The sequence below is a fragment of the Rutidosis leptorrhynchoides genome, chromosome 9, assembly GCF_046630445.1.
Source record: "Rutidosis leptorrhynchoides isolate AG116_Rl617_1_P2 chromosome 9, CSIRO_AGI_Rlap_v1, whole genome shotgun sequence".
Lineage (NCBI taxonomy): Eukaryota > Viridiplantae > Streptophyta > Magnoliopsida > Asterales > Asteraceae > Rutidosis > Rutidosis leptorrhynchoides.
In genome coordinates this window covers 66,784,772-66,808,479 of record NC_092341.1, presented here as the reverse complement: position 1 = coordinate 66,808,479, position 23,708 = coordinate 66,784,772, and the positions used below count along the sequence as shown (strand labels likewise).

Here is a 23,708-nt window from a genome sequence, read left to right as displayed (position 1 = left end):
ATTAGTTTTACCGGTCTGGGAGGTAACTTGTTACTGTTGATGCATTTTAGGTAAGTCCCTAGACATCTAACCCACGTCCATTGCAGGTATTACAGTTTACAGGCTACCATGATCGCTCGTTATTATCCTATCTGTGTGTGTATGTGGTTACAGGTACTGCAGGAACGCAATAAGGATGTTTGACTATGTTAGACTTAGTCAGATGTACGAGTGAAGCCTCACTCGTACGGCTGACAGGCTCATACGCACGGTTGATGCTGAGCTAAGTCACAAATATAACCTAAATGATATGATACGAGTGAGTGATCACCCGTGCGACTGAGGAAACCAACTCGTACGAGTGATGGATGACTCGCACGAGTGAGTCAACAACAGGGGTATATAAGTGTTATGTTCTTCATTTTAGGTTAAGCCTCTCATTTTAAACATACATCACTCAGATCTGGTTTGCCTAATCCGATTCTCTCTCAACCCAAATCACTAAAGAGGTGAATAACAGCTCTAGGTGTTAATCTAATCACAATCATTTTGTGGTTTGACTAAATTAATCCCAAAAAGCTTCACATATTCACTAGTTATGGTTTGATCCACTAATTCCGCCTTTGTGTGAATTAAACATGTTGATTTCGAAGTTCCTAGTCATGTTTCATCATTGGTATCAGAGCGTTGGTTGTGATTTCAACATCATCTAGTGATTTTTGGAGATTAAAGAGTTTGTTTGTTTGGGTTTTTGAGTTTTAGGGTGATTTTGATCAAAAAGTAATCATTTTTACGTGTGTAATTGTGATTAGAGAGTGTGTTTATGTTAGTTTAATGCTAATCCAGCTTGTGGACGAAGAAATTGAGGTTTAGCATCAATTTCTAGGGTTCTAGAGTGATTTAGGGTTAACAGCTGCTCACACGAGTGGGTCAAAATTTCTTGCTCGCACGTACGGTTGACCAGACGGTTGACATCACTCGTGAACTCACACGCACGGTTTAGCATAACCTTTTGAGGTTAAGTGACTACAGTCTGATCACACGAGTGATCAAGCGGTTGACTCTGACACGTACGAGTAATCACACGGGTGACCATCACTCGCACGTCTGAGAATAAGTGATTGGTTCTTTTGGTTGGTTTAGTCAAATGTACGCTTAAGTAGTGACTCGCACGCTTGATTCGTGGCACGTACGGTTGATACGTTCACACGTACGGTTGATATCCTGAACCGCACGGTTTACCCTTTGGTAAAATTTTCAAAATGTTTAATTCAAACGACTACACGTTGGCCGCACCGTTAGTTCAGAGTATTACGAATATGACTCAACGATTACTTCTTGCTGATAGTGAATCTGGAAGTGGTACGAAATGTCTGCGGTTAATGAATATGGATAACTATTTCACTTGGAAGTCGAGATTTAAGATTTGGTCTGATGGTCAGGACACGAAGCTTTGGAAGTACATTGAAACCGAATTTCAATGGCCACGTTCACCTGTTACAAATGAATTATATACGTTGCATAATATGCCTTTGGAAGAACGTGAAGAGTATAACTTGGAGAAAAAGATGTACTGTAACTTGACGAGTGCTCTTGATGGTCCGATTTTCCATCAATTTATGTGTCATGATAACTCATTCAAGATATGGGAAGCACTTCATACTTTCAATGAAGGAAATACATCTTACAGAACTAGAAAAGGTTTAGAATTGAAAGCTGAGTTTGATCGTTTTCACTGGCAAGTCGGAGAATCTATTACAGAATTGGTTGAAAGATATCGTCATTTGCTAGCTGAACTACACAAGCATGATGTGACCATTGCTGAAAAAGACAAAGTAACATGTCTAGCTGGAGCATTACCTTTAGAATGGAATGGTTTCGTATTAACTATGAAAACTAGTGGAGAACTAGCTACTGCTACAGTGAACTCGTTTATTGCAAGACTTCAGGAAGAAGAACTAGAATTGTTAAACAAAGTCAAGAGGTCAAAACAAGTTCAAGACACGAAAATGTATTGTCCAAATGGTTACACACCGCTTAAGTCAGCTCATGCACCATTTCAAACAGCTTTCGCTACGAACAATCAGAATATGTATGGTTTGAATGTTAGTAGTGCGCCTATTCAACAACCTTCGTATCCACCACAAGCTACACCATGTTCTCTCAATACTCAATCATAGCCTACTTCCAACACTACAGAGTCATCTACACCAACTTCATCAGATGTTCTTTCTGCACTTAAGATTGAAAACATAAGGAAAGTTGGGAAAGAAAAGATTGGTGAAGATATAGCTTTGCTGTCAATCATTGTTAATTCTTATGATAGTTATCTTGATGGTCGTGTAGGTAACATTCATCTAACAACAGAAGATTATCATCAACTAGATAAAGATGAAGCAGAAAAGATGGATATTATGTGGGGTATGGCAAATCTTGTGAGAAGAGCAAGAGATTACGAAGAGTGAACTGGAAAACCGATTAGTCTGACCAAAGATACAAAACTAGGTTTTGATATGAATACTGTTACTTGTTACAACTGTGGAGAATTAGGTCATTTTTCAAGACAGTGCACAAAACAGAAGAAGTAGGGTAATCGTAATCCATTCAAGAATCAGAACTACAGTTCTCAGAGTCAAACTACAAAGCGTGAGATTTACATTACTGATAAAGTAAATGAAGTTGAAATAGCAGGAAGTCCGAACAAAGCTTTGGTTGTCATTCATGGAGACGATGATGATTGGTCTATCAAATTGAATGTAGATGATCAACAACCTAAAGCTAACATGGCAAAGATCACTGAATCTGAAGCAGATTGTGTTATTGATTAGAATTTAGTTGAGAAGCTGACTGCTCGTGCTGAAAGAGCTGAAAGATTGTCTCGAACAATTCAGAAAGAGAAGATTCAGAAACAGGTTAAAGACAAATTCAAGAAGGCACATGATTCAGTTCCTCGTACACCTGAATCTGAAAGTGTTTCACCAACATCGTCAGAGGACTACTACTTCAACAGTTAGAAGGATAAATATGGTGCTACCTCAGTATTTGAAGAAATCTAGAAGCTGATCAAAGTAAAGAAACATTGGTTGATGCTGATAAAGAACTACACAAATGGGGTAAAATGATTGCCGAAGAGTTGGAAATGTTAGTTCTTATGGGTGAAGGTTCAGATCTTGAGAGTGAAAGCTCAGAAGATGTTGATTCAGACAAGAAGTCAGACTCAGAAGTTGAAAATGAAACTGATATTACTGGAGTTAACCAAACAGATTTTGAAGCTTTGAACAAGCAAGCAGTAGACTTACTAAGGAGTTGCTTATCAAACAGTGATCTTGAGAAGGTCTCCGGGTTAACTAAAGCCAAAGATATTTGGGACAGACTTGAACAGATTCATTTGGGTAAAGATGCTGACACATCAGAGTTCCTTACAGACTCGTCAGAATCTGATAGTGCTCCAAATGAACATATATTTAGGCACATTATCCTTCCAATATATAAAGCTTTTAGTTATAATTGTTCTATTTTTATGTAATATTCGTTTAAATAAATAAGTGCGAAGACAAAAGAAGAAAACGACAATTTGAAGACGCAAATGACCAAAAAGATCAAATATACAAGATATAATTCAAGTGGTTCAATTTATTGATGAGAAACGTCTAAAAATTACAAGAGTACAAGCCGCGAAACGCAAAGTACAAGATATCTCCGCGTACGAAAGGACGTTCGAAAATCCGGAACCGGGACATGAACCAACTATCAACGCGCGACTTAACGGAGCTAAAATTACAAGTCAACTATGCACATAAATATAATATAATATATAAATAATTCTTAAAATTATATATATTATATTATATATTAATAAAACGTCGGCAAAACTAGAAAACAAAGTGATTGGGCTGGATCCAGCTGGCCATGTGATCGCATGGCCAGGAATACCATTATTCATGCGATCGCATGAAGCCATAAACCTGGCCAGGTCCTATAAATTCAGCATTTCTCGACGAGTAAAACACATCTTTTTCTTTTCCTTTCTATGTAACGTATATATATATATATATATATATATATATATATATATATATATATATATATATATATATATATATATATATATATATATATATATATAAAATTTTAATTTTAAGTTAATAATAAAAAGGTTATTTTAAGAATGTTTTACGGGTTTTAAGTCGAAATTCTGTCCGTGCAACGCTACGCGATTAATCACCACTGTAAGCTATGTTCTTCCTTTTTAAATTAATGTATCGTAACTAAGTTATTATTATGCTTATTTGAGCCAAAATAATCCTAATGTTGGACTAAAAATTAAGATTGGGTTATTAGATTTTGTACCATAATTAAGGTTTGGACAACAGACCGACACTTGTGGACATTGGACTATTGACTATTAATAGATAGGGGGTATTGTCTAATCGAATGACAAATCATTAGAATCTGTCGAACCTATCTTCAAATTAGTTAATCTAATAATTATTAAAATGATTATGTATGTTCTATTTAGTGACGTTTATACGACATCTTTTATGATCATTTAATTAATTATTTGGGTTGGGTAATTGATTATTCATTCTGATCAAGTGGGTAAATTAATATTCATATCTCATTAAAACAGTGGTGTATTACATACAAGGATAATTGGTGTAATTGTTAACAAAGTAATAAAACCTTGGATTACACGCAGTCGATAACCTGGTATAATTATTAAACAAAGTATTAAAACCTTGTTACAGTTCGAATCCCTAATTAGTTGGAATATTTGACTTCGGGAATAAGGTTAATTTGACGAGCATTTTATAATTATGACCGATGGACTATTATGGACAAAAATCAAATAGGTATCAAATAATCCAGAACAAAGGACAATTAACCCGGGTAACAATTAATTAAAATCAAAACGTCAAACATCATGATTACGGAAGTTTAAATAAGCATAATACTTTTATTTCATATTTCATCATACCTTTCTTTACTGTCATTTTAATTACTGCAATTTACTTTATCGCAATTTAAATTCTATCGTTTATATTTTCGTCATTTATTTTTACTCTTTATTTAAAATCGACAAACCGGTCATTAAACGGTAAAACCCCCCTTTTATATTATATTATTACTACTTTTATATATATATATATATATATATATATATATATATATATATATATATAGTTGTTAAAAATATAGTACGTATCACTAGCTCCCTGTGGAACGAACCGGACTTACTAAAAACTACACTACTTTACGATTAGGTACACTGCCTATAAATGTTGTAGCAAGGTTTAGGTATATCCACTCTATAAATAAATAAATAACTTGTGTAAAATTGTATCGTATTTAATAGTATTTCGCAGTAAAATTATAACTATTTCGTTTACACATCTGCGCACAACAAGTTTTTGGCGCCGCTGCTGGGGACTCGGCGAAACGCTATATTTTTACGCTATATTTTTGTAAAACTATATTTTTGTAAAAATATATTATTTCTTATTTCATAAAAATATTTTGTATTTATAATAAGTGTTAAAAATAATAAATAAAAAAAATATAAATATTTTTAAGATTTCGTTTAAAATATATAAAATTAAAAAGTATTTTTATTTTATTTTTAGTTTTTTTATATAAGTTTGTTTTTATTATTTTGTAAAAATTAAAATCGGGAAAAAAATAAATAAATAAATAAAAACGGGCCACAATACTGTAGCAGCCCAAGAACAGGACTGGTACCTGAAGCCATGCGATCGCATGGCCTAGGAGCATAAAACTCATGCGACCGCATGAGTGCTTCTGACACGTCTGGTACCTGGTAAAACAGAATTAGGGTTACGTATTATTTATTATTTTATTATTATTATTAATTAATAATCTAATTAGGGTTTAAATATTTAATTAGTTATTAATATTAGTTTATAATTAGTAATATTAAGTTTTAGTATTATTATTAATTATATAGTTTAATACTTTTATAAAATATAATATAAAAATAATATTTTTATAAAATTTGTATTTTTATCATTTTAGTTATAATTTGTATTTTCTTTTAATCGTTTATTTCGTAATTGTATTTTTTTTATCGTTCGTAATTAGTTTTAAACTTAGTATTTTGCCGTAGTTATTTTTATATTTCTAGTTTTTAGGCTTTGCCGTAAAATCCCTTAAGTGCTTTTTCTTTAGATTAAGATTTAGGCGCTTTAGATTTTTGCGACGCCGTTTATATATTTTAGTACCTTTTAAGTTATTGTCGTTTTAGATATAGATTTCCTTTTAAACTTTAATACATTTAGGCGCAACTTTTTAGATTTAGTTTTAAGACTTTTAAGTTTCGACGTTTTACTTTCTTATTATTATTTTTTGACATTTATTTGTCAACGTTTTTCGACGCACTCTTTTTCTTTCTCATTTCTCGACGCTCTAGTTTTTACGACATAGAATTTTCTATTTCTTCTCTAAAATTTCAAAACAAAAAATTATTTTAAGCGGTTAAATTGATAGACATCCAAAATTTTCTGGTTCGTAGTAATAGTTGGATTTGTTAGTGGCGAGTTGTGGGCTTCCGATTTAAAGGGTCCTGGCTACCTGCTGCATCTATTAGCTATTCGAAACGTGGGCAAAATCAGAAAAGTCTATTAATTTGATAGCTTATATAATTTTTATCTTTTATAACTAATAGGATATTCAGTGAATGCACCGAGCAAAACGTACACCACCTTTCATACGTTCACCACCTGTAACTCGATCAAGACATTTAGCCAATATTGTCACCGTTGATTTTTCTTTAGAATCGTCATCTAGTCGACCAAGTACTCCAATTCAAATTTTCGATAATCCATTTTTTGAACCCAACCTCACAATTGAGAATCTGAAGGATATTCAAGGACAATTCAGAGATCCTGAACCACTAATCATTCCACCTGAACCACAAATCACTCATCCAGAGATTGTCGAGGAAGAAACCATTAAATCAGAATCCTCTAGTGATTCGGATTTAACATTCTCAAATATGAAAATAACGGAACCTCTAAGTATGGAAGATCAAATGAGAGCCACACGCACTGGCCAAGGTCACGCCATTATTAAGCCAGACATTAATGAGCCAGATTATGAAATCAAAATACAAATCCTACACATGGTAACTAATCAATGCCAATATAGTGGTACGCTGAAGGAAGATCCAAACGAACATCTTCGTACCTTTAATAGGATCTGTACTCTATTCAAAATCAGAGAAGTTGAGGATGAACAGATCTATCTCATGTTATTTTCCTGGACTTTAAAGGGAGAAGCCAAAGATTGGTTAGAATCATTACCTGAAGGGGCGATTGATACACGGGACGTTTTAGTTGAAAAATTTCTTAAACAATTCTTTCCGGCATCTAAAGCTGTGAGACTTCAAGGAGAAATTGTTACGTTCACACAAAAGCCAAATGAAACTCTATATGAGGCGTGGACAAGATTTGAAAAGTTGTTGAGAGGATGTCCTCACCACGGTTTAGACACTTATCAAATAGTACAAATATTCTACCAAGGTATCGACATTGCTACACGAAAAGACATCGACATAGTAGCTGGTGGTTCCATTATGAAGAAAACCGCAACTGAAGCTCACAAAATTATCGATAACACAGCTTCCCACTCACATGAATGGCACCAAGAAAAAGATATCTTTCGTTCATCTAAAGCGGCTAGAGCCGATTCTAGCCATGACTTTGATTCCGTTTCCCCAAAAATAGATGCTTTCGAGAGACGAATGGAAAAGATGAATAAATATATTCACACAATACGAATCAGTTGTGAGCAATGCGGTGGACCACACTTAGCGAAAGATTGTCACATTGAGCAAACGATGGAACAACGAGAGAATGTTTCCTACATGAACCAAACGCCGGGAAATAATTATCAGAATAATTATCAACCGCCAAGGCCAAACTTCAATCGAAATCAAAACATTCTTTACAGTCCAAATGGGCCAAACAATAACTCGTACAACCAACAAGGTCTGAATAACCAACCAACTCAAAACAACACTTTCAATCAACAAAAACCTGGCTTATATAAACCACCACAACAAACCGAAGAGAAAAAGCCAAATCTAGAAGAAATGATGGCAAAACTAATGGAATCTCAAACACAATTTATTACATCTCAAACCCAAACAAATGAGAGGTTTGATCAGTCATTAAGAACTCAACAAGCTTCCATTTTGAATCTAGAAAAACACGTAGGTACTCTTGCTAGCATGATGAGTGAGAGGGAACAAGGAAAGCTACCGAGTAATACTGAAGTAAATCCTCGGAATGAGAATGTTAATATAGTGTCAACAAATTCTAAAAAACCAGCATCAGAAGATGGGAAGGTTTTAGACGTGAGTAACAATGAAGAAGTTACAACACCACCACCACCCGAGTATGTAAAGCCAGTGGTGGCACCATACAGACCACCCATCCCGTTTCCAAGAAAAGGAGTTGAGTATGAGCAAGTGATAGGTAATAAAGTTTGTGATACCTCTGGAAAGAAGAAGAAGAATAAAAAAGTACAAGAAACAAAAACCGTAAAAATAAACCCGGTGAAGATAGTTCCACCAAAACCTCCACCCAGGGTGGGTGATCCGGGTGAATTTATTGTTCCTTGTCTACTTAGTGATTGTGTCATGTATGATGCACTAGCAGATTTAGGTGCGAGTGTGAGTGTTATGCCTCTTTCATTATATAAGAGATTAGGAGTAGGTGAGTTAAGTCCAACGGAAATGAGTGTTCGACTCTTTGATCAAACCATTAGGCACCTAGTTGGAATTGCTGACAACCTACCCGTTCAAGTGGGTAATTTAACCTTTCTAGTCGAATTCATTGTTATTGACATAGAAGAGGACTCAAACATTCCTCAAATTTTAGATCGACCATTCTTAGCGTCCACCGGGGCGTTATTTGATGTAAGAAAAGGTAGAATGACACTTAGTGATGGTGACAAATCGGTCACCTTTGTGATTCGAAAGTCTAAATCTCCACCAACCAAAACCGTTGAACCAATAAAGACGACTGATGAGAAGCATATTGTTTTACCAACTCCAACGGTAGTGCTTAACAATAATAAAACGCCTAAGTGTGGGGAAGATGAAGTAACACCTAATGATGACTTGATAACAAAGAACCCCGTTGTTGATACAAAATTAAATGACCCCGTTATTAATAGTTCAATGAAGAAACCTATTAAACGGATTCGCGATGCTAGAACCAAGGGGAACTTTAAGTTATGTAACCGGTTCGTATCCAATCTTTCGCCTAAAGAAAAGGCGAAACTAGTTGAATTTGTGGATATTACACAGGAATCCGACCAATGGCTTAACGCAAAAGTCACAGATATGCAAGTTGATTATGGTCCAAGAGAAATTGACGATGAAGTTAATCACAATTTCGACACCACAGCTACCTAAGTTGAAACAACCCAACCCGTATTAAAACCGACCCATAATTTTTTTTCCTTTTAATATGCTTTAAATAACACTTTAGGTCCCAATTGTGTTTCCATAAACATCTTTAATACAATAGAAGGTTTAATAAACCTTAAAACATTTAATACATTGATTAATTGTCCAAACGGACATACACAACCCGACTAGTTTAGTTTCCAACCAAAATCGAGCATGGTGATTTGGGACTACACTACCCAAATCCTAATCGAATACAAAAGCAAGATCTTCTAAGCAACCTAGCCAAGATCTCTAATCCCCAAGCTTACCCGAGCCGCCAAGCATGCGAACCTATAAAAAATATCAACAACGAGAGGGTAAGCTAACGCTTAGTGAATGATAATATACTACATACATATATATCTATAAAATGGACACGCCACACAAATATCAAATACCGCATACCGAAGCATCCATGTATAAGGCAACTACACTAAGCATACCGTACGATATCTAAGCAACAAGCTAAAGATATCAACAAAGTATAAGTTCACCAACGACGATGTGAACAACGCCAATAAGCTACACCCGAAGGTTTAGCTACACCACAACAATACATATATATATATATATATATATATATATATATATATATATATATATATATATATATATATATATATATATACAACAATATGACAAACATCGATGTTCACAACATCCATAGTACTCAAGATCTCATGGCTAGCCCAACGAATGGTATCGTCAACATCGAACTTAAATCCCATTCGCCTATAATAATGTGGTATCGTCAACACCGAACTTTAAACCCACATATGAGGTATCGTCAACAACGAACTTTAAACCCTCATCAACGTCACTACAATAATCGTATGGCATCGTCAACATCGAACTTTAATTCCATACGTATGAGGTATCGTCAACAACGAACTTTAAACCCTCATCGACATCACAAATATACTCTAGGGTATGGTATCGTCAACATCGAACTTCAACCCATACCCCACAAATAAATAACTCATATACATACGTATATAATTATTCCACTCACAAGCCCATGTGATAATGTACACACGAAGTGTGCACCTCGCAAAAGGTGGTCAACCAAAACACACAACCGTGCCAATTGGACATGTAAACAAGTCCATCAATTCCACCTATATGTGAAGTGAGCTCTATAACCGAGAACCACTTCACCCGACCCGCACCCATCCTACACATACATATGCATATAAGATATTAACACTCACCTTGTCGCCTTGAAGAATGCTTCCAAGAATCCACAACTCGTCAATGGAAAGTACCTATTCCATTATCACAAATTCAACAACACACTTAGATTGGATTTACAAACCAACCCAATTTGCCACTTAGTGCAAATTCGACCCAAATGCACTTTCAAGTACAAACCGCGCCCAAACTAACCAATAATCACTAACACAAGTGATAATGGTCCTAATATGCCAATTAAACTCGAACACAAGTGTTAAACACTTATCGTTCTCAAAATCGCCCATAAACCCTAATTTTGACCCATAAGGTCAAAATCTCACCATTTACAAGTTTTGACACCAAAACATGTTTAACTCGGTTTTATACTTCAGCTTAATCCATTTTAAGTTTACAAACCTCATTGAATCGACATTCGGGTTATAATCCTCAACAAACCCTAATTTCGACTCTAGTCAAAATAGTCAACCACAAGAACCCTAAAAGTCTCCAAAACATCAATAATCACTAATACTAGTGATTATACACCATCCTAAAGTCTTAAACATGGTTAAATCATTAACCAACCCAAAACCCGCCTCTAACACTTACAAACCCGAATCTTGGTGTTAATCTCCAATTAACAACTAAATGGGTTCCATCTATGAATCATACAATCAAAAGCCCCAAATTTGAATGATGAACACGAAAATGAAATTCAGAGTTAGAGCTTACCACTAGTATCACCGTGTAGCTAAGGACGTGGAGAACAAACTTGTCAACTACGCCAAAGATCAAAACCCGCTTCTTCCTTTCCAAAATCCCACTTGAATCACTTGAGGAATTTATGTTTTGAGAGGAAAATAGGAAAGAAAAGGAAAAAGAAAAAGAAATTAAAGAAAATGAATGAGTGGATGAGGTTAAAACCTCAAATCTGGCTCAAACGCGAAATGACCAAATTGCCCTTGAACCTTATTTAAAATTACAAGAATCTGATACCAGTTTGCCCGTATCGCCGCGCCGCGGCCTTAAATGTCGCGCCGCGACCTTTGCCTAGGTCTGGGATCATTTTTAATCAAGCTTCTGATCTGGATTCCAGTTAAATGCCGCGCCGCGGCCTCCTTTGTCACGCCGCGACGTTCAACGTGATCTGACTCATTTCCTTGCATACAAGACCTCAACACCGGAACATGTCCCGAACCCTTCATACGCCTATCGTACATACACAATACACCTATAAATCATGTACGGGGAAAAACGGGGTGTTACAACTCTCCCCCACTTAGACTCGATGACGTCCTCGTAATCCTCGTCACTTAACCAAACGGACCACACTTCACGGTCTTCAAACATAAGTCCCAACCGACTTTCCTAAGCAATTCTTCCCAATGAATTGCCTTCGACAACTAAATCGTCACCCGCGATTTATCAATTCCACAATCCGAGCACTAAAACTTGCTCAATCCCTCACATCGGGAAATTTAACCAATCTCGTACCAAGATATCGATCCCTTAGCGGACCCTTACCGAGTACAACGCTAAAAGCAACTAGTCTAAACCTAAGGTCAACAACCCGAAACGATGAAGACCGAACCAAACGAATCCTTACGGATAACACCAATCACTAAACATCCCTTGTAGTGCGCAATACGACCAATACGCAACTACCATACAACATCACAAGCTACGGCTAAAACCGTTAGCGCCCAAAACGACCATGGCAACGCTAACCCAAGGTGTACAAAATCGACTATTGTCACACCCGTAACAACACGTGAGCGAAGCACGGCTATCGCACCACTAATCATACAACATGGTCCTCACGACCCCACCATCGGTGTATAAAACAACTGATAGATCACACCACATGGTACTTACGACCCCACCATTGGTGTATAAAACAACCAATAGATCACAACATAACATGGCCGAAACAACCCGAGCCTAAACACATATGGAGGATGGTCGAAACAACCCGAACCTTAGTGAATTCGCACAACCCGAAATTCACCAACCCAATCCATATATCTCACAACGAAATGACCGCACAACCCGAGTCATCGTGAATACGCGCAACCCGATATTTACTACTACCGCCACATAGTATAACCGAGGATGGCCGTACAACCCGAGCCTTTAGTGAATCCGAACTACCCGACATTCACTACCTCAAACTACGAGCCCAGCCAACAGGGACAATCGTACTACCCGAAATATTGTGAATACGAACAACCTGATATTCACGTCCAACAACACAACTCATGAATGGTACTCTCATTTCCCACCGGTACTCGCATTTCCCGATAATGTTATGCCATGCTGACGTAACATTACTCCCTTGATGAAGTCAGCGGACCCCGAAGGTCATGCTCCACCAATCTCAACACCGGATGAAGTCTGCGGACCCCGAAAGTCATGCTTCATCGATATAACACCACGCTCATGATGAAGTCAGCGGACCCCGAAAGTCATGCTCCACCAATCACGTACTCCCATGATGAAGTCAGCGGACCCTGAAGGTCATGCTTCACCAATCACATACTCACTTTTGGCCTCGGTCAACGAGTAGTGCAACATCGCGCTCTGCTACACTATAGTGAACCCTAACGGATACCACTAACCATCCACACAATCGAGCAAGAACCATCTATATCAAACATAGGTACAAAACAATAATTCTCTAAAAGTGAATCCGACACACACATCCCTTAACCGAGGGATTCCACCTTGCTCGCCAAACACGTCCATTAACTTTCAATGAGATTTTCCGCATTACCACCTCGGTGATAATTTCCGAATCCAAAATCATAAGTACAATTTAACCAAAGTTGTACTCTACCACAAATCGACCAAAACTAGGTCCCAACACAAGTTTCGGATTTGCTATCTGAAATCTCCCACCAAAACCACCTCGTGCGGGAGTGTAACTCCCCCACTTGGAATTACATTCCATAACCACAATACAATCGGAGCCGAACACCACGCTAGTAGGTATAAAAGAGGTACCTAATGTCGCGTCACGTAGACTCCTTTACCAACATACATCGAGATTCAAAACACTCGATCTCAAGGGTTCCAACCACCCGACGAACCTCACGGTTCATCAATCTCAACACAAAAGCGAACACGCGCTTAACAATCGAACACCAAAACCCATTTCCATGGCTTGGTAGAACATTTCCCAAATACTAAGGAATGCTTGGTTGCACCAACTATTACGCCCTTCGCCCGACAATCCAACGTCACCATAGGGTACTTCCATTAGGAACGTCACCCATAACAACAATATGCACAACACAAGGCATTTAATCAACTCAAATTCAAATGGCACTTTAATAAATAATCAAAGGACATATTTATTAAAACAAAACGTACCTCAACGTCTCCTTGCGGCATTCGCCGCCGCCAACTCGGGACAATCCGGCTTGCGATGCCCCTCCTTATGACAATAGTAGCACATCCCGTCATCACTTCTCGGCATTGTGCACTCCCATAACTTGTGGCCCCTAACACCACAATTGAAACATCTAGGTGCACGAGAATCCAATGTACCCGTCCGTGTACCACCCGTGCTCACACTCGGACCCTTAGTCCTTTTACTCGGAGCACCATACGAAACAACCCTTCTCTCACTTGAAGGTTCACCCTTCTTGGATCATGAATACGACTCAAAACTTCTAGCCAAGTCGAATAATTCCGCAAACGATTTCGCTTGACCCCGGCTAATTTTACTTTTCAAGTCATCATTTAAGGTCCGATAGAAATCCCCCATTAACAAACGATCATTCCCCAAATACTCCGGGCAAAAACGAGCCTTTGACATAAAGGTCATCTTGAGAGTATTCAAATCCATAGATCCTTGTCGCAAATTTTGCAACTCATTACACAATTCCCACAAATCGGCTGAAGTCCGGAACTCCTCGAAGAATTCCTCCTTAAATTCGTTCCATGATAAAGCCATAAACGTTTCACCACCGACAAGATCAATCTTACCATCCAACCAATCCCTCGCCCTACCCTGCAACAAACTAGTAGCGAGTCTCGTCTTTTTCTCGGGAGGGTATTCAATAGTGCGAAAACACCCTTCTACATCCGAGACCCAAGTTGTACTTATCAAAGGATCCGGTTTCCCGTCGTACATCGGAGGTTTAGTCCTCATGAAGCTCTTAAGACAATGCTCCATTTCACTACTACTCCGAAATTCAGAATACTTCCTATCCATTTCTTCTTGAAACGCACTCATTTGCTCCGCAACGGCAGCCGCAACTCTAGCGTTAAACTCCGCGTCGTTCGTCTCGATCCCATTTCCCGTCGCCATTCTAAGGAATGCAAAGCGATTAGATCACGAACGTATAAAACACACACACCACACCGGTCCATCTTGCTAAACACTCGTCGTACATCACTTGTTAGACACGATTTGCACCCGTAATAAGGTTTGCAAGTCCTTATTACGCATACACGCCGTATCGACTCGTTAGTACAACGACCGCCTCGCTCGATGATATAAACAAACACAACAAAAATTCTACGTGATATAAACACACACGAGAATTATTATCACAACACAATAACATGTTAATAATATCCGCATTACTAATATAAATGTTAGTCCACCTACAAATAAGGCACTAACTATAACCCATTCTAACCAGTAATCCTACAAGTCCCGCAACAATTAAGCACACACAAAAGTCTAAGTCTAGGCACCTATCTCGAGTCACCTAAATCCCTTAGACCATGCTCTGATATCACTTGAAACAACCTAACCCGTATTAAAACTGGCCCATAAATTTTTTTTCCTTTTAATACGCTTTAAATAACACTTTAGGTCCCAATTGTGTTTCTATAAACATCTTTAATACAATAGAAGGTTTAATAAACCTTAAAACATTTAATACATTGATTAATTGTCCAAACGGACATACACGACCCGACTAGTTTAGTTTCCAACCAAAACCGAGCATGGTGATTTGGGACTACGCTACCCAAATCCTAATCGAATACAAAAGCAAGATCTTCTAAGCAACCTAGCCAAGATCTCTAATCCCCAAGCTTACCCGAGCCGCCAAGCATGCGAACCTATAAAAAATATCAACAACAAGAGGGTAAGCTAACGCTTAGTAAATGATAATATACTACATACATATATATGTATAAAATGGACATGCCACACAAATATCAAATATCGCATACCGAAGCATCCATGTATAAGGCAACTACACTAAGCATACCGTACGATATCTAAGCAACAAGCTAAAGATATCAACAAAGTATAAGTTCACCAACGACGATGTGAACAACGCCAATAAGCTACACCCGAAGGTTTAGCTACACCACAACAATACATTAATATATATATATATATATATATATATATATATATATATATATATATATATATATATATATATATATATATATATATATATATATACAACAATATGACAAACATCGATGTTCACAACATCCATAGTACTCAAGATCTCATGGCTAGCCCAACGAATGGTATCGTCAACATCGAACTTAAATCTCATTCGCCTATAATAATGTGGTATCGTCAACACCGAACTTTAAACCCACATATGAGGTATCGTCAACAACGAACTTTAAACCCTCATCAACGTCACTACAATAATCGTATGGCATCGTCAACATCGAACTTTAATTCCATACGTATGAGGTATCGTCAACAACTAACTTTAAACCCTCATCGACATCACAAATATACTCTAGGGTATGGTATCGTCAACATCGAACTTCAACCCATACCCCACAAATAAATAACTCATATACATACGTATATAATTATTCCACTCACAAGCCCATGTGATAATGTACACACGAAGTGTGCACCTCGCCAAAGGTGGTCAACCAAAACGCACAACCGTGCCAATTGGACATGTACACAAGTCCATCAATTCCACCTATATGTGAAGTGAGCTCTATAACCGAGAACCACTTCACCCGACCCACACCCATCCTACACATACATATGCATATAGGATATTAACACTCACCTTGTTGCCTTGAAGAATGCTTTCAAGAATCCACGACTCGTCAATGGAAAGTACCTATTCCATTATCACAAATTCAACAACACATTTAGATTGGATTTACAAACCAACCCAATTTGACACTTAGTGCAAATTCGACCCAAATGCACTTCCAAGTACAAACCGCGCCCAAACTAACCAATAATCACTAACACAAGTGATAATGGTCCTAATATGCCAATTAAACCCGAACACAAGTGTTAAACACTTATCGTTCTCAAAATCGCCCATAAACCCTAATTTTGACCCATAAGGTCAAAATCTCACCATTTACAAGTTTTGACACCAAAACATGTTTAACTCGTTTTATACTTCAGCTTAATCCATTTTAAGTTTACAAACCTCATTAAATCGACATTCGGGTTATAATCCTCAACAAACCCTAATTTCGACTCTAGTCAAAATTAGTCAACCACAAGAACCCTAAAAGTCTCCAAAACATCAATAATCACTAATACTAGTGATTATACACCACCCTCAAGTCTTAAACATGGTTAAATCATTAACCAACCCAAAACCCGCCTCTAACACTTACAAACCCGAATCTTGGTGTTAATCTCCAATTAACAACTAAATGGGTTCCATCTATGAATCATACAATCAAAAGCTCCAAATTTGAATGATGAACACGAAAATGAAATTCGAAGTTAGAGCTTACCACTAGTATCACCGTGTAGCTAAGGACGAGGAGAACAAACTTGTCAACTAAGCCAAAGATCAAAACCTGCTTCTTCCTTTCCAAAATCCCACTTGAATCACTTGAGGAATTTATGTTTTGAGAGGAAAATAGGAAAGAAAAGGAAAAAGAAATTAAAGAAAATGAATGTGTGGATGAGGTTAAAACCTCAAATCTGGCTCAAACGCGAAATGACCAAATTGCCCTTGAACCTTATTTAAAATTACAAGAATCTGGTACCAGTTTTCCCGTATCGCCGCGCCGCGACCTTAAATGTCGCGCCGCGACCTTTGCCTAGGTCTGGGATCATTTTTAATCAAGCTTCTGATCTGGATTCCAGTTAAATGCCGCGTCGCGGCCTCCTTTGTCACGCCGCGACGTTCAATGTGGTCTGACTCATTTCCTTGCATACAAGACCTCAACACCCGAACATGTCCCGAACCCTTCATACGCCTATCGTACATACACAATACACCTATAAATCATGTACGGGGAAAAATGGGGTGTTACATAAGTGTGGGGAGATTCAAATGTTCTAAAAAAAATGCTGTCTAGAGTTAGTTGTTCTGTTCTCGTGTAGTTCCGAGAATGGAATCCGATTGGTCTTTTCCGCTAGCAGACACTAAAGAACTAGTTTTCTTCCCCCATTCTGAATTTTTGTTTTGTAGGTTTTGTATGAAATTTATATGCATTTTTAAATTTAATTTTTGTGTGATTTTAAAAAACAAAAATTACTTTATTTCATTAAATTTAAAAAATGATTTCTAAAATTCATCGTAAGTTGAAGATTAGGTCATGGAACCGAAATTGCTTTACCCGAGGGCGGGGCGAAAATTTTTTTATCATTATTTTTAATTTTATTGATCTAAAGTATACCAAAAAAAAATTTAAAAAAACCAAAAATCTTTACTTTTAAAACAATCGCTTTAAAAACGACAAATTTTAAATTTTGTCGAGGGACGGACTAGGTAAACATACCGAAACTACCTAAAGTAAAAGGAAACAAAATTTTAAAAAATTATTCATTTAAATTGTTTTAATAAATAAAGGTTTTATAAACAAAAAGTATATATATATATATATATATATATATATATATATATATATATATATATATATATATATATATATATATATATATATATATATTATATATGTTTGTAGTTTATCTTATATACAAAACATGGTAAAACAGCGCACTTTCAAAGACTGACATTAAGTTCAGCAAAAGCTACTAATTTTGACGACAAGACGCAAAATATCAAATGTGATATAAAATAATATGTTTGCAAACTCGGTATTTTTAATCACTTTTCTACACTAATCACCCTCATGAATTTATAATTATATTCTGATTTCATGCAAATGAGGGCATTGCATGATCTCAAGTGTGGGGAAGGGTTAAAAATTCTCTCGGGTTTACACTTAGTTTAATTGTCAAATTTTGTGAAAATTTGAAAAATTTTCAACTAAATGAATTCAAAATCATGTTTATACATATTTATGAACGATAAAACTAGGTGTTAATGCCGAAATTATTGTTACCTCGGAGAGAACATAAATGGAGAAACAACCCAAAACGCTTGAATTCATTTAAAATGGAATAAAGGAGAATAAAAAGGCAAAGAAAGAAATATAAAAGCTAAGTGTGGGAAGAATTTACCAAGTTCTTTAAAACACATATCACATATTTGGTACAGATTATTGCAGGTACTTTTGCTTTGGACTAAACTAATCAGTTTTACCCGATTTATTGTAATACCTTTGAAAGAATATGTCACGACCCTACTTTTTCCGTTATCTCTTACCGTTAATTATTTAACGACCGTTAACTGTTATTCGTGCCACGTCATTTCTATGACCTATATTATTATTTTTGTAATAATATATTAATTATTATGTGTTAAATGAATATTTGTATTCATATTTTAAATCGTACGTTTCTACGTGTCGCGAATTTCTATCCGGCGAATCTTTTCGGTTTTCAAACCAACGGTCGAGCTTTTGAGATTTTTAAATCCTAATTATTTTAAATATGATATTTGAATGTCATATACTTATATATAGTGTTTATATATATTTTTCGTCGTGTATTTGTTATCTCTCCGAATTTTCAATCGCATAGTAGCGTTTTCTCATTTTGGGCTTCGTTCAGGCATTCGGGCCACAAGCTATTGAACATTTAGCAAATTTGGGCCAAAAAGGGGCCCACCCTTTCATTTTTGGCCGCAAATACTTCCACCCTTACCCCATTTTCTTTTTTTCCAAATTTTTATTTCATTTTATTTCTCATTTCTTTCTTAAACCTAAAACTAGCAAGTCTTTATTATTTTTCTCTCATATTTTTTTGCTCTCTCCTCCTCTTTTCTCACTTTTGGAGCCGTCAACCACCACCATAAACATCATCATCATCTTTTGATTTACACCTTGAAGATTTAGGGCTTTTCACATAATCGGATTCTACTCTTCAAGCTCTACGCGATTACATCCTTTGTTCTTTGATTTGGGTATACCTATGAACCCTAATTTTTCAATTCTTATTCATTTCTACTGATTATGTATGTATTTGATGTTATTATGATAGTATAACACTTGTGTATTGTTGTATTGATGATTGTATGCGTAGAATTGCTCGATTATATATGTTTTCGGTTTGATTAATTTGGGACAGCAGCCTTTTTGTTCATTTATGGTTATGTAACGGTTATAAAAGTAAACTTGAAGTATTTAGATGAGTTCCTCTCATCAAGAATTAATTTTAGACTCCGGATTCATGTCATTTCGATTCCCGGAGCTTAAGATATGATTAAAATGGTGTTATGTGGAGATTAAACTATGAAAATGAATTGAACCAGGTTTGGTCCGACTTTGTGACCATTTTTAGAGTCCTTAGGGTGTACTAGTGTATTAGGATTGATGATGGGATGAACTTTCATGTTTGGGTCATCGAAATCCGAGCCACGGATCACCCGTTATGACTAAAACACGTTTTTTAGCGGATTAAAGGTCCAAACTGATTAAGAGCTGTAAGTCACGACTTGGTGACTGTTCTTGGGATGTTCTTGAGCACACTAATGTGTTGGGTGGGTTGGTTAGGCGAAGATATATATAAGGCTCGCCGAAAACTGATTCCCGGGGCTCAAGCTATGACCCGATGAACTTTTGATTAAAACTTATGGTTATTAAATAAAACTTATGATATAAATAATGATTTTCATTATTATTAAATTACTTATGATATAAAAAGTAATTATTATAATTTAAAACTTATGATATATATTTATTATATCATTTAATTATTACTTATGATTTAATTAAACTTTTAATTAAACTTATGATTAATAATACTTTTATTATTAATGGAAAATACTTATGATAAGTATTAAATTTATATTATGAATTTATTATAATAAGACTTATAATAAGGATTAATTAATTATTTAATTATTATAAGGCTTAGTTATTATTTAATTATAATTTAATTATTAAATACTTATGATTTAATAATTATAATTAGAAACGTATGATATGATTAATAATTCATTATTAATTAATAATACTTATGATATGATTTAAATTTTTTTATTAATTAATAATACTTATATTATGACTAATATTTAAGTAATTAATTAAATACTTATGTTATATTAAATATATCATTTAAACTTATGTTAACTTTAATAATTCATTTTAATTTAATTAAACTTATGTTATGACATAATTATACATATTTAACTTTAATTAACATTATAACTTATATTATTATTATAACTTATACTTTTAAAATTAATGTTGACTGTGTTTGACCGAGGTTGACTTTTGAGATGACTTTCGGTTGACTTTGACTTTCAGTTGACTTTTGTTGACTTTCTAAATAAGGAAACTTTCCTAACTTAAAACTTTTAAAAATAGAAACTTTCTAAATTTGGAAACTTTCTAAAAATAGAAACTTTCCTAAAATAGAAACTTTCTAAAAATAGAAACTTTCCAAAAATAGAAAATTTCCAAAAATGGAAACCTGCTAAAAATAGAAACTTTCTAAAAATAGAAAGTGTGTGTCCGTACGCTGTTTCGATCAAACCGATGCATGTTGAGTATTGTTCTATGTCTACTTGCAATATGTACAATAGCTATCATACTAAGACTTGACATAAGTTAGTTATTTATATCGACCTGCTTTATTTATAGGTTGGCGTTGTGATCATTCCTGATCACTTTACTTCGATTGCTATTCGCTTATTTGTATGGTTACTTCGTTTGCTATTAAGGTGAGTTATAGTCCCATTTTTCTATTTTAAATCTTTTGGGATGAGAATACATGCAATTTATTTATATTTTGGACACAAGTGAAAGTTGGTTTAAATTATTCATTGTGAGTTGAACAAAAATATTCCCTAGTCTGGTAACTGTAATCACTGGTTTCTACTGGTGAACGCAAATCCTACGGATAGATCTATCGGGTTTGACAACCCCATTTCGAGCTAGTCGCGCTAGCAATTTATAATCGGAATGCTTAGTACTTTGTATTTAGTTGAAGATACACTTGTTCGGTGTATATTATTTATTGTGTTTGGCAAGGGTAAATAAATGGTTAAGTGGTTACCAGGTGGCTCACGGAAAATGGAATAATGTTTTTATATGTTTTCTAGCATATAATTTTGTGGTCTAAAAAGGGGTTTTATGTTTTCAAACATAAATTTTTATGGTTTAAATTAAATATTATTTGCAATATTAAACCTATAATTCACTCAACATTTTTGTTGACAGTTACTCGCATGTTTTATTCTCAGGTTCATGATTGATTCCTTCCGCTGTGCTTAGAGAGTCTGCATATTTATGATGGCAGCTTTTGTTAAACAATAACTTGCATTCTATTTTGATACATTTAATAGTGGATGTTGTTGCCTTTGTTTTGGTCAACTTTTGGTTAAGTAATAATGTATGGTTTTTCTAAACTTACATATTTTGGTAGATTTCCTTTATAGAAAATGATTTTTAAACAAAGAATGCAAGGTTATTTATTAAATTCATATAGAGTTATGATCAAGCTGTGGGACCAAGATAACGATGGTCGTCAAGTGTACTTTGACGGGTCGTTAAAGTTGGTATCAGAGCTGGTTTAATTCCGTTTTTGAGCGGATTAATCGTAGAGGGGGTTCTCACAGTGTTACCTGTGACAAAGCATTGGCTCTTGCCCCGTGCGGTCCCTTTCTAGGGTTAGCCGGTTTGGCGGAGATGCAGGCTATAAAATCAGTGTCTGAGGTACGCTCAGTGGTCACCCTGTTCTCAGGAAAGGCACTGGGTGGGTTTTTACCTCAACTGTGATGTTATCAAAGCTGGTATCAGAGCGTTGGTTGTAGGGAATTAGGCTGCATTGATGTCGTTACCCGAGTCAATAGGGTGCATTAGTGAGTCTAGTCTACAGCCCGACCTATAATATATTATTATATGTGATTATTTGTATCGTATTGGTATGTATATTGTTATCATACATACATCTCTATTATATTCTGAATCCGGGAGGAACTCCCATTTCGATTTAAACGTATTCTCCGACTCATGCGAACTATCCTTATAAGAACACCTCGGGTAGTGAGACCGAGGGATGTTATTCTTGACTTCTAAAATTCTCGACATTTATATGTCATCTATTATGGTTATGTATATAACGTTTGAGTTATCTTACGCGAGATGTCATTCTTGACTTCTAAATGCTCGGTATTTCAATGTTAGCTATTATGTTTATGTATATAACATTCTTGTTATATTACGTGCCTTTGTGCCGTTGTGCCTATATGCTTTGGTTTTTGAACCGAAAAATATCATTCTTGACTTTTAGAGATTCTTGGTACTTTGAAGACATTTTTATGTCATCGTTACTCCTATTCATTACTTTTGATGTTTTTGTCTCTTGTGCTATCCTTAGCACATTGTTAAAGAAATCGTTTTAGAGAAATTGTGTCGAAATTCGGGGTTGATCGCGTGTCCTGACCTCATGTAGTGCTATTGGAATGGAACTATGAATTTGCGAAAATATAATGGCGTCAGGCCAACGTGATTATATTACGTTAATTCATAAAAAAAAGTCCGAATATTGTGACATGAGAAATAGAAAGCGAGTCATAAATTTTTTTTACACTACTCATTTAGAAATTCCGATGTATTACATGACAACAACAACAACAACAACAATAATACCCAATCCCATTTGAGTGGGGTATGGGGGAGGTGGGATGTAGACAATCCTTCCTCTATCCTAGAATAAAGAGAAATCATTTCTCCGATGTATTACATGAGTAGGAAAAATATTCATTATCTTATTTATTGATATACAAGGAGCTCGTTTTAACCA

General features: G+C 35.7%; 1 non-coding gene across 1 annotated transcript; it reads right to left on the bottom strand.

The window, feature by feature from the left end:
* Positions 1-7,375: 7,375 nt before the first annotated feature.
* LOC139869562 (small nucleolar RNA R71) lies at positions 7,376-7,482 on the bottom strand. The gene has a single exon (XR_011766169.1). It is a non-coding gene; the product is annotated as a small nucleolar RNA R71 (small nucleolar RNA).
* Between the last annotated feature and the right edge of the window lie 16,226 nt (positions 7,483-23,708).